This window comes from Ochlerotatus camptorhynchus, unplaced genomic scaffold, assembly GCF_037179485.1.
Source record: "Ochlerotatus camptorhynchus isolate MF236.1 unplaced genomic scaffold, CSIRO-AGI_Acam_v1.1 ptg000250l, whole genome shotgun sequence".
Lineage (NCBI taxonomy): Eukaryota > Metazoa > Arthropoda > Insecta > Diptera > Culicidae > Ochlerotatus > Ochlerotatus camptorhynchus.
The window spans coordinates 1,328,152-1,340,835 of record NW_027040740.1 but is presented as its reverse complement, the minus strand read 5'-3'; the positions used below and the strand labels follow the sequence as shown (position 1 = coordinate 1,340,835).

Sequence of the window (12,684 nt, the reverse complement as noted above, 5' to 3'; positions counted from 1 at the left end):
CCAACAAATTTGATCTCATCACACTAATTTTCGCTGTTTGAGCATTGTATCGTTAAAAATTGAAATCTATTTTTCTCCCGTACAATAATTTAACAATAAATTTTAATGTACTAAAAATTCAACAGTAAAAATAATTGTAATTTCGTTTTTTTTTATTATACTTATTTTTTCGGGATAGGCTGTCGTGCAATGAGCACTCATACATAGGATTTGTATAGATGTATGAGTGCTCATTGCAAGACAGCGTATATCACGTGATATACGCTGTAATGTGAATGGGGTAGGAGGTTCGGATTTTGACCTCTTACTTTCCCTCCTCCAGGCACAGAAGAATTTGACAGCTCCTCCTTTTCCTCTATAACGCTGGTCCAGACTGGAGAGTTATAACATTTTATAACGGTTGTCAAATAATTGCAACACAGAAACCACCATCAAGATAGCGCTATAACATGTTATAACACTGTAGTCTGAATGTACTAATATAGCTTGGTACATATCGCACCGCGTTGCGGAAAATAGATAGAGTTTTCTAAATAACGTTATAGGAAAATCATGATTCACGCAAATTGTGCTCGTCAATTCGAAAACAATTAAATCATTTTTTAATTGTCCATGGCGGGAAAGTAAGAATGGTTTTGAAGGCATTACATTTGTTGCCACCTTGCCTCATTTCGAGGGGGACGACTCTATCTACGATGCAGAAAAAATTGTGTTATGCTGTGGCTAGCTGCGCGCACACTGATTAGATAGAAAGTAGATTTTTGACGATTCTGAAGATTTCCTGCAAGAAGATGATGCGCGATGCAAGTAGATGCGACAAATGAAAGAAGATTTTTCGAAGATTGATTCGCTACACAACAAAAAAAAAATGTAATATCGATCATTGTAATTCAAGCTGATGTATGAAATAATGATGTAATAGCAAAAAACAGATACAATATTACATCAATGGATGTAATTTTGTTCGCAAAATCGATGTACATCGTACAACGTTTTATTACACAACCGATGGATTGACCTGGTTGCAGCAGTTTGGATGTAATATTCAACAACTTTTTTTTCTGTGTAGTGTGAGATTTGTTGAGCATCTAAACTTGAGATTTAGATGTGTCGCCCCCCTCGCCTCATTTAATGTTACATGGTTGGAGTTTAAATATGCTACACGCTATTTCAAAACTACCCAAATTTGGGTGACATCCACCCTGATCGGTCAAAACTGAACCTACCCAAAAATGGGTAAACATGCATTTACCCAAATCTGGGTAAACGTACCTGCGACAGAAACTGGGTAACGGTTACTCAGATGTTGACATTTTATAAAAGGGTAAACTTTACCCATTTTAATATAAAATAGATTATATGACCGCTGCAGTAGCTCCATCAAACATAACCTCACCCGACTAGCTCCTCTAGCCTGTTATTGATTGTTGGGGTCGTATTATCGAAAAAATATAAACTACGGAATACGACATTGAAATACCAAAAAAAAACGATACCGTTACAAATGCTTACCATTTATTGAGATTTTATATTAAATGAGATCTATAAATTAGGAACTACATCAAACATTTGGCATCGAGAAAAGCGTCACAGAATATTTCCTCGAATATCTCGATAACCTAGAACTAGGAGAATGTTCAAAGTCCAGAAACTAACAATATACTTACTAACTTTAGCTGCTGGTAGTATTCGCCATGCAAGCAGTTCCACGTCTGTACATTTTTAGCATCAGATTTATATATTTTGAGCATTAAAAGTTTCACTGGCAGCGCAACAATCTTCCTTTCATACATGCGCCATTTTTAACTTTGGGAAAAATTCGATTAGAACATTTTACCCAGAATCTGGGTAGATTCTACTCATGAGAACAAAACTAGTTTACCCAGATTTTGACAACTCCTTACTGGATACAAGAATGGGTGCCATCTACCCAGTCACTGGGTATATTCAGAATAGCGTGTATGGATCATGGCAGAAATGAGTGAAAGAACTTACTTTTCGGGACTTTTTTTCTTACCGTGCCCAACAATATTTCACGATCTGCTCACCTCTCTCTGTACTCTTTATTGACCTTTCTGATGCTTATAACTCGCACAATTTCCTAATCTCAGCTCAAGTTCGAAGTTTGTGATCCTCACTTTCGCTCCAGCCAAAAGTGTTGGTTTGTTATTGTCGAGGTATGACCACCAACAAACCGACATGAAACTTAAACTTAACTTTTGATCGAGAATCCATAATGGCCGAAACAAATGTGCAGCGATCCCATCGGTCAAAACCATAGAAATGTTTTATCTAGATAAAAAATAATTTGTCCGAAATAGATTAGACACGAACCAACTTATACATTTTGTACGCGTTTTCGTAGCTAGGATAAATATTTTCCGCAAACACGGCGGCAGATGTCAATGCCTTTGTGCTTTGATCAGAAATTTCGAGGGGGGCGACAAATCTAAAATGGCATGTGGATAGCAGATAAGATGAATCTACTTTTTTCGATCAGTGTAGTTTATTCAGATTAGACATCCTATACTGAAAAAAGTTTTCACATAGTTTCTATTAGGAACGCACATAATATTTTTCCAATAATAAAATTAATATTTTTTTATGTGAATATCACATAACCTCATACATTCCATGTGAGTTATCATATAGCTTTCATTGGACACATAAGGTTCATGTGACTTAGTGGAGCAATTTCGAATTATGGGATCACATGAAAGTCATGATTCACATGGATATTTTCCACTGGTTATGTGATTTATATTATGAGTGTACCGTTCGCTGCACCATTCGATGCACCAGGCTGCATTTACTTTTTCGATGCTGTAAAAGATGCAGAAGATAGACGTAGTTTTTGGCTTAGATGTCAGAACAAGAAATGAGAAAAATACATTTGAATATGAGTACACAGAGAAAAATGATCGGTTTTTTAAACCCTTCCGTAAATTAAACTGTTTTAAGTGATGAGTGTTGTTTTATTACATTTCGTATTATGCTGTGTAACGGATTCTTAGAGGTGATTAGTAGTTAATTATTAAAATTACGGTATAATGTATTGTTTATAGTAACTCAAACAGCATCAAAACTTTACTAGTGGACGGGCAATTAATTTCTTCAATCATTTTCTACGGACATTTAATCGGACGGTAGCAAAACTGCAATTACTGCTTAAATAGACTGTGCCTGTTTCTGAAAACAGAGGAACGGAACACCAAAACAGAAATCTATAAAATTACTCCGGATGTGGTGCAGAAGAAATTCAAAATTGTTTTACGGAGCTCAAAAGTTACGTGACCCAGCTCTCATAGGATTAGTCATTGGCGTACAAGTACGAGAGATATGTTCAATTTAATCCTTTCTGTCTTCACTAACTTATCAGGCAAGCATCTGGACCTGGTTTAGACGAAGGAACTGCATAATATCTCCAAAGCAGCTCGGCAAGTTTTTCAAAATGTCATCAAGGAAAGCTAGGTACCCAGGTTTGTTAAGAAACACATATTGAATGAGAATTATTTGGGTAGTACCACAAACGAAGTGACAGACGACTAACTGGCGAAGAAATCCATTAACATAATGTGGTTAACTGTAATAGAATTTTCTTGGAAGCTTGTGCCATCATCCACCAGATGGGTTAGTTTTTTTGTTTTGATTTGAACAAAGTTGATTTTGTGTACAATGATTCTTTGACAGTGTGCAAAGAGTGCGTATCATTTTGTCATTTTTTTATGCATTTCAGTTTTGAGTAGAGTGAAAGAGATAGAACCAAAACATTCTAATACATTTGGTGAAAATGCTAGTACAATCCAGTAGTAGTGTTGCCATGTGGTACAATCTAGTAGTAGTGGTGTTGCCATGTGGTACACTGAAAAATTGAAATAGCAGGTTAGTCACCAAAGTTTTCGAGCCGCTCCGTCTGTCACTTCGTTTGTGGTAGTACGGCTAATAGAGACGAGAATAGAGATTGCTGACGTTTATCGTACGCACACTACGTGACGTATACGTATACGTAAAATGTTTTCATCGGGAAAAAAAACTTCATAGCGGAAAATTTTCGCGATGAAAACAAATCACTGACACTATCACACTTTAGCAATCTCTATACCAACTTGCTTCGCTCTTTAGGTTTAGCACGGAAGACACCCGGAAAATTTACTACATTCTGGTGATGGTTGAAAGATGAGCTCTAGGAAAAGATCAAAAAGAGCTATATCCGACGACATCTGGCTCGGGATTGATCTCTTTAATCATGAAGTGTTCCCAAGTTTATCTGACATCTACTATTGCGAACAGCTTATGGATACCCAGTAGCTTTTGAATAATCCTCATAGATTTATTACAATCCTTTATATCCCACCTGTGAATTTTATGATTTATTAAACGATTATTGAAAACACGGACATTTGAACAAAATAATCTCCCGGTTTATTTCAGCTTCTTTTTTCGTTCAGTAGTTAAAGATAAGCGTAGCTTTATAGTAATTTCCACACGTTACTGTTGAGGGTCACATTCGATATCGCTTCGTGAGATATTCCACAGGAACTTCCGTTGATGCGCAAACGTCGAAGGGTAGATAGGCCTTTTTAATAGAAACTAAACGATCGATTCAACCTCTGGTGGTGAATAGGAAAACGTCAAAAAGAGTGTTGTGAGCATACATTTTTGCCTTGAGACATAGGAAGCGGAACACTTTTTTACTTTTCCTGATAAAATGATTCACCTGAGATGCTGCAAAACTTAATCTACAGTTGAAAATTTTAATTCTGTAACGTTTTTTAAAAGATCCTGCTGGGTGTTCACGAATATTCAGAATTGTGGAAAATCGTACAATAAGACAATTACCGATGGAAATTGGCAAGATTTTGAATGAAAAATGCTGTTATTTGCGTTGGGGAAAATACTTATTCTGATGTAAATAAACGGTTTGGTTGACGTTTCTTCTCGAACTCGCGTGGCGCACTCTACGTTGGTGGTGCATTAAAAAGGTGTATAAGGATAACCGCTTTCTGTTACAACAGGGTACTCGCATAGCATCTGTCATGCTGACACCGAATGTCGTAGCACTGGAAAATTCTTGCACTCCACTTCAAAGTAATCCATCAAGCATCTCGCGCTGGCATCTGTCATGCTGACACCGAATGTTTTAGCACTGGAAAATTCTTGCACTCCACTTCAAAGTAATCCATCAAGCATCTTACGATCTGCAAAGCTTGGATTGGAAAATCGATCAGTGACACCAGCTCACTCTTCGAACCACAAACGAAGTGACAGACGGAGCGGCTGAGCGGCTCGAAAACTTTGGTGACTAACCTGCTATTGCAATTTTTCAGTGTACCACATGGCAACACCACTACTATGGATTGTACCACATGGCAACACTACTACTAGATTGAACTAGCATTTTCACCAAATGTACTAAAATGTTTTGGTTCTATCTCTTTCACTCTACTCAAAACTGAAATGCATAAAAAAATGACAAAATGATACGCACTCTTTGCACACTGTCAAAGAATCATTGTACACAAAATCAACTTTGTTCAAATCAAAACAAAAAACTAACCCATCTGGTGGATGATGGCGCAAGCTTCCAGGAAAATTCTAATACAGTGAACCACATTATTTTAATGGATTTCTGCGCCAGTTAGTCGTCTGTAACTTCGTTTGTGCTTCGAACGGTTCGCCTCCGATTCGTGAAACTTAAATTTCGGCGTTGACGATTTACAATTGCGGCTCTACGGTCACTACTTAACCTCCACCTTGTAGTAAAATGTAAACAAACAACTTTGATTACCTACCCCGCTTGCTGCTTTTGTTCGTTTAGCGATTGGTTCGATCGCGACAAGATACCAGATGATAGAAAGATGCGAAAGAGGTTAAAGTAGATGCCACAGATGGAAACAGATAGTGCATGGGGAATAAATATACAAAATGTATGTGAGATTTGCAATAAAATGAAGGTAATCTAGATGTGTCGCCCCCTCGGTAATTTGTATGATCATTCATGTCGGTTTGTCGGTGGTATGACAGTTATGGGTTTGCAACAAAATGTTATCTGTTCAATTAACTGCAACAAATCTCAGTAACGAAGATCAACACACTAATTATTGTAATCGATAAAAATTGAAATAATTTGATCAATGCTGCTCATTTATCAACTTGCCCGAGGGTCTTACCTCTCGTCAAGCATTGCTATCTCATAAAAATGATTCATACTTTTTCATAACACATTCTTAATTGTAAGCTCAAAGACAAAAACCAACAGGCTCAATGATGAAAGCACAGACAAACAGACGTAACTCTTCATTGTGTATTTTCGTTCACGCATTTAACGGTTAATTTGAATATTATCAGTTCCGCGAACTACTCGTCGCAGCGCTGGCATCGAATCATTTTGACGTTTCTATATATTATATAGAACTTTTATGCAATATTGTTTGCGAGTTAGCGAGCAAGCTTGTTTTCCGCGAGAAACCCGAGAGATGTCGTTACTGAGGTCCTATAGTAAATTACAGGCAACCAATTCGCGATATATTCCACATAAAGTTGATCGATGTTACAAAACCATTCGTGGACCTTACTGACTACCATAATCATTACCATTAAATTTCTCAAACCATAAGTAAAAACGTTCTTATATAGTTCTCTTTCTGAAAATGTATGGAGAAAACAAGAATTTGGAATGGTAACGGTTCTTAACAACCCATTATTTGTAAGGTCCAGTTCCAAAAAACCATAATACATAAGGTTGAAACTTTATCATTAAACGTTCATGTAAAGTTCCATAACCATTTCAGTTAAAGTTTAGCAGGGATTATAAACAATTTTTAACCATTTTAGGTAAGGTCAATTTATGGTTCGCGTTTATGCGGGTACCTCTATGGCAGTACTCAGCTACTGATCATTCTTGTATGAAACTTGTTCCAAACGTAAACAAACGCTGTAGGTTTCTTAAGACTTGTTTACGTTTGGAACCAGTTATGCGAGGTAGGCGACGATTGTTCGTATTTGACAGCCACCTCCCCCCTTGGGAAAAACAGGCAATGAGTTCCTGCACTGTAAGTGATTTATGAGTAAACTAAACTCAACTTTGGGGCATTCTAATTCGCCGCGTACTTTACGTAATTTTTGAAAGCGGCTGCCAGAGATTGTTCCTACCGCACTCAAGCAACCTTGACGGCAAGTCGCAGTGCAGAAGATTTGGCGAGCGTTGAATTTAGGGCGATTGCAATAATATTTATTTTAGTATAATAATCATTCGTTCTACTAGGGACCTGTGCTACCACTAGCGAAAAACATTAATTACCCAACTATACATGTGAAACTCATGAAGGAGAAAGGCATTTGTCGCTAGGACGATCATGTTTTGTGACAAAACTAATTGTTGATTTCAATAGCCTGACACTGCATTCCAGATAGCAACTGTATTGCTTAGTTTTAATAAATGTTCACCATTTGTCCGGATTTTCTAGCAAAGTCTTCATATTCACTAGGTACGTATTCCTTGTACAAAAAATGATTATCGATTATCTGTTCTTGTCTGAAAACTTGTGACCTTATGGTGATGAAATGTGATGATTCTAGTCTACTTCATGAACCATATAGGTAGATAGGCAGTGGTGTGAAGCAACAGGAGATTTTCAGTAATAACAAAATACGCCAAGGGCTGTGACCTGCTGACTGAGCCCAGACAGAGAACACGTACCTTTTCGTAGGCACAGTAAAGCGAAGTTCGCCCTGTCTGCTGTAGCTATAATAGTGATGACGTCAGCAGGAGTGCGAAAAATTGCAAAAACACTTGTGTTTGATTTTTCATTATCTCTAATGGTTGATAATTAGTTAGTAAAACTTGAGAACTGGCTGCTGATACTAGTTGCTAGTCCGGTGATTAGCTAACGCATTTTCTTCCAGTATTTATAGAGCTCAAAATGATAAAGGCTGTTGGTTTTCATGTTCTTTTCGGATGCAAGCAGCCATAAGCGCTCTCTCATCTTTGACCTTAGCCGAGATTTAATGTAAGCACGAGTCATGTTGGTATCCCATTCTCTACTTTGGAATTGAAAAAAACCTAGTTAATAGTAAACAGACTAATAAAAATAAACCGCAATGATATGCTTACGTTTCTGCTAGAAAAAGAGGTTAATATATTAAATGCAGGGATTGTTTATGGGGATTGTTAATTTAAGGAAATTAAATGTACCACTTTATCAAGCAGTTTTATCGTTCCTTTCTAAAAGCGATTTCACAAAACTGGACCAACAAATTACTATTTTTTTATGAAATGCACCAATTATGGCTACTTTTCTCATTTAATTTTCTAGAACATGAGCATTAGACTGGCCCACAAAAATAAAAATTCTATTTTCCACGGGCCAACCCTTAAATTTATTCCTTTAGGTGAGAAAACCATTCTCTATAAGTTTCAGCTCATTTGGTTGTAAGATGAGCTGGCGCTTTTAGTTTGAATTTTGATAAAATTCATGGAAAAATGATACGCTCTTTTGATCATAACAAGGTTTCCTTATTCTTGATTTGATTCAGATTTTCAAAATTTGTGGTTCAAACAATGAGTAACAAGTTTTCTGAACACTATCATGAATCCAGCTAGTTTTTTGAGATATTCGTATTTGAATGTATATGAGCATTTTGTATATGAACATTTCAACCAAATCCCCTGTAAAAAATATTGAACCAAAAGCGCAAGTCCGTGTTATGTCAAAAACAGCTGAAACATGTTTCTTGCAATATACGAACAAAAACCCCATAGAATTTCAAGAATGAAAATCTCCATAATACTAACTTGAATCGTGATGCTGTCTTCAGCAAAGTCTTTTCCTTTATTTTTTAACGTCGGTCTCTGTTCCGCAATCTAGTGCCAATCACCGACGGACATCGATTGCCATCCATTGACGGCAATCGAATGTGCAGGAAGGCAGTTTCCACACCTGCGTAGGATATGGCACCCATTCAACACACATGGGCCGGGACCAACGGCTTTACTTCCCCTTCTCTTCCGAAGGAAGACGTGACCAGAGATTTTTATGCCTCAGAAAAATCCCACCGACCTCGGCTGGGATTGAACCCAGACCCATCGAGGTGTTAGAAAGCAGTCACGCTTATCACTACACCACCGGCGCCGGCTTCAGCAAAGTCGTTCCTTATAGTTTAAGGTATATGTGCTGATATTCTGAGCTTAATCGAGTTTGAACCAGTTTTAAGCACGAAAGAGTGAAGGAATGTTATTTGTCCATATATTTCAACCAAAATCCCCGTGTGAACTTTAAACCAAATGCGCCAGCTAGTGTTACATCCGAATGAGCTGACATTTTCAGAGAGTGGTATAAGGTGATCCAAGAGACGTTTCTCAGTGGAACTGACAAATAGAAATCAAGAGTGTGTGAGTGATCTGGTGTTACTGGTGCTGAATGTAAACATACACAAAGCAGAAATTCATAATATGTTATGGGCGTGAACTGACAGTTCTACTGTGATCTGTCAAAAGTTCTTGGTAACCAAAAAAGTCAGCTGAGATCGCAACTATCTCGTGGACAGCCTTATTCTTCTAATTGAACTTGATTTCTAATTACAGTGCGGTTAAAAAATACAATAAAAAAGATAAATACAGTGAACTATCTACAACCAGGGCTGGCAAATGTCATTTTCAATGAAAAATCTCACGCGATATTTACATAAATACTTCTGTCACTATCATTGGATGAGAAAACGATGATAGAGATTTTCTTTAAAATCTCATCGAATTTTTTGTCATGACAGAACGTGACAGTGTTGTAATCATCGTAATTACTAGCTCATTTAATGGTATTAAAGTTACTTGTACCGAGGAAATCTTAATAATATATTCACTCTACCGATTACATACGGCTGTTTTCTCAAATTCATCCAAATCAGTTAGGAATGTTGATGTCAAAACAGCATAAGAATTATTCTCATGAGTGCTTGATCATTGAAAAATGACAAGAAAGCTAATGATAGGTAGTTTCGTCTTGTGATGGTGAGAGGACCTGTTTTCTCATCGTCACATGACGGCCGTGATATTTACCAGCTCTGTCTACAACTCTATATTCAAGGTACCATCGAGTTATAGAATTACCGAGTTATGTTATGGAACAGCAATCCCATAGTAAATCACCATCGCAGTAGTCATGAAATTATTTTTTCTATGTTTCTATAACTCGATATCGAGTTTGTGGACATCGAGTTGCGGAGAGTTGACTGTATAAATATTATAGAGATTTTCACGTCCTGTTGTATTTGTGCGACATGTTAGAACGTATTAGTGAAAATCCGAGGAAAATACATAACAAATCGCTGTCAAACTCATTTCGGCAGATCTAATTTCATACATTTTTTAGGTTAGCCAGAGGAAAATAATAAACAGAGTGGCCAGATTATTTTTTTCATTATCGGTAGCTTCTCAAAACTTTTATCGGTAGTTATCGGCAGGTCGGCAAGGCTTTCCCGATACTTGAAACTTTTGTGAGCGGGGGGGCCTACATGTGTACTTTACGTAGATGTCCTGACTTCGTAGATGGTGAGAAATTCAATATATAGCTTATAGATACAGAAAGTTCACAAGCCCACTTAAATATTTTCGCCGAGATTCCAACAGCCGAGCAGTTCTGCAATTTATTTTGCAAAGATTCAGTAAAACAATCGCCGAGACTCAGCTAACACATAACATTTTGCTGATATATCAGCTAACAAACAGATATTTTGCAGAGATATCTGCAAAAGTAAATGCCGAGGTAATCGGCTGTTGGAGATTTTACCGAGCTAGATTAAGTGTGTGTACCTAGCGCCGCGTAGTGAGAGCATTCCTAATTTACTTGTGCACCATCACCATTTGGAATGCCTTGATCATCTTACTTATACTGCCGTTAACAGAAGCTTTTTAGAAGTGCTGAACCTAGTTTTATGAATTGACTACTTTTACGGATGTTCCGGATTTTCTGGAGGATCACAAATTCATACTAATGACAGATCTACAAATATTTTCGAAAAAATCCTGATATATTTCAGAAGCATAATATTCAAAGTGTTTTTTGTTACTTCATACGTTTAGTTTACGATTTTCACAGTTGGTTGGAAATGATATACAAATATAAACATGAAGCTTCAGTGTGATAATCTATTAGCTAGTTCTGAAGAGGGTTGGTTGATAGTTCCGCTAGAGTACGGCAGTGTGAAAATTTAATATAAGTTGGAATTAAGCGAAGGGCTATTAATGTGACATTAATGTATGACTTTTTGACGGTTCGATTGGAACAACTTTTGACAGACGTCCATACTTTTAGAAGACGACTTAAGGTTTGAACTGAATAAGGCCGCGGCCAGAGTAGACGTGACACGCGATCAATTCAAAAGAATCTTATTATTTATTATTATTTCTTGCGTGAGTCGCTGCGCGTCGCGTCGCGTCGCGAATAAACGAATTCTCGCGTCTCTTTTCAAATTGACCAATCTACATTGGTCTATTCTCTTCATCGACTCTCTCTTCCGTTAACAACAAAACCATGTTCAGCTGTTCTTATCGTATTGGGGCGTAATAATACCACAGACAAACATACGTAACTCTTCATTGTGTATCTTCGTTCACGCATTTAACGATTGATTTGAATATTATCAGTTTCCACCAACTACACAGAAACAAAATCCATTGGCAAAAATACTATATTGATGGTTTAAATTAAATACTCCCACCAATAAAGGGTGATACCACAAACGAAGTGACAGACGACTAACTGGCAAAGAAATCCATTTAAATAATGTGGTTCACTGTAATAGAATTTTCTTGGAAGCTTGTGCCATCATCCACCAGATGGGTTAGTTTTTTTGTTTTGATTTGAACAAAGTTGATTTTGTGTACAATGATTCTTTGACAGTGTGCAAAGAGTGCGTATCATTTTGTCATTTTTTTGTGCATTTCAGTTTTGAGTAGAGTGAAAGAGATAGAACCAAAACATTCTAGTACATTTGGTGAAAATGCTAGTTCAATCTAGTAGTAGTGTTGCCATGTGGTACAATCCAGTAGTAGTGGTGTTGCCATGTGGTACACTGAAAAATTGCAATAGCAGGTTAGTCACCAAAGTTTTCGAGCCGCTCCGTCTGTCACTTCGTTTGTGGTGATACGGTCAAAATTTGGTCAATATCAACTTGACGTATTTCTTTCAATTTTGCATTTAAAAAACCTGAACACCCCTCATTTTGAAGGTGTGTGTGTGTAGAATGTTGCTCCTATTTTGATTTTGGAATTCACTCTTCAGTTGTCAAAATGCCGTCCAAGCAAGAAGAGCAGCGTATCAAAATTTTGCTCGCGCATCGCGAAAATCCGAGCTACTCGCACGCAAAGTTGGCAAAATCGCTAAAAGTTGCCAAATCAACCGTTACAAATGTAATTAAAGTGTTTGGGTTTCCTTATTAGAGATTTGTATAGATTTTTCTCCTTTAGCTTGCTTAAATCTTTGGTTTTTATTAGTTAGGTAGGTTCCGATTCAACACATTGTAGTTTCATTTTTATACCTATGATCTTGACTTTTTTACCTAGGGGATGAGTACTTAAGGGGGTTAGATTTTGATAAGTTCTTTAGTGGGAATGACACTGATGAAGACTGCACATTGTAGTCGAAATACGTATCTGTCATGGATACCAAAATTAATTAAGTGGAATTA

At 37.1% G+C, this 12,684-nt stretch overlaps 1 protein-coding gene across 2 annotated transcripts in view; it reads left to right on the top strand.

Moving 5' to 3' along the window:
• The first annotated feature begins 7,165 nt into the window (after nucleotides 1–7,165).
• CaMKI (Calcium/calmodulin-dependent protein kinase I) overlaps nucleotides 7,166–12,684 on the top strand; it is a 28,373-nt gene continuing 22,854 nt past the window's right edge. For both annotated transcript variants that reach the window (XR_010517809.1, XM_065226430.1), the window contains exon 1: nucleotides 7,166–7,487. The gene's annotated coding sequence lies outside the window, so the exon portion shown is untranslated. The remainder of the gene's footprint in view (nucleotides 7,488–12,684) is intronic.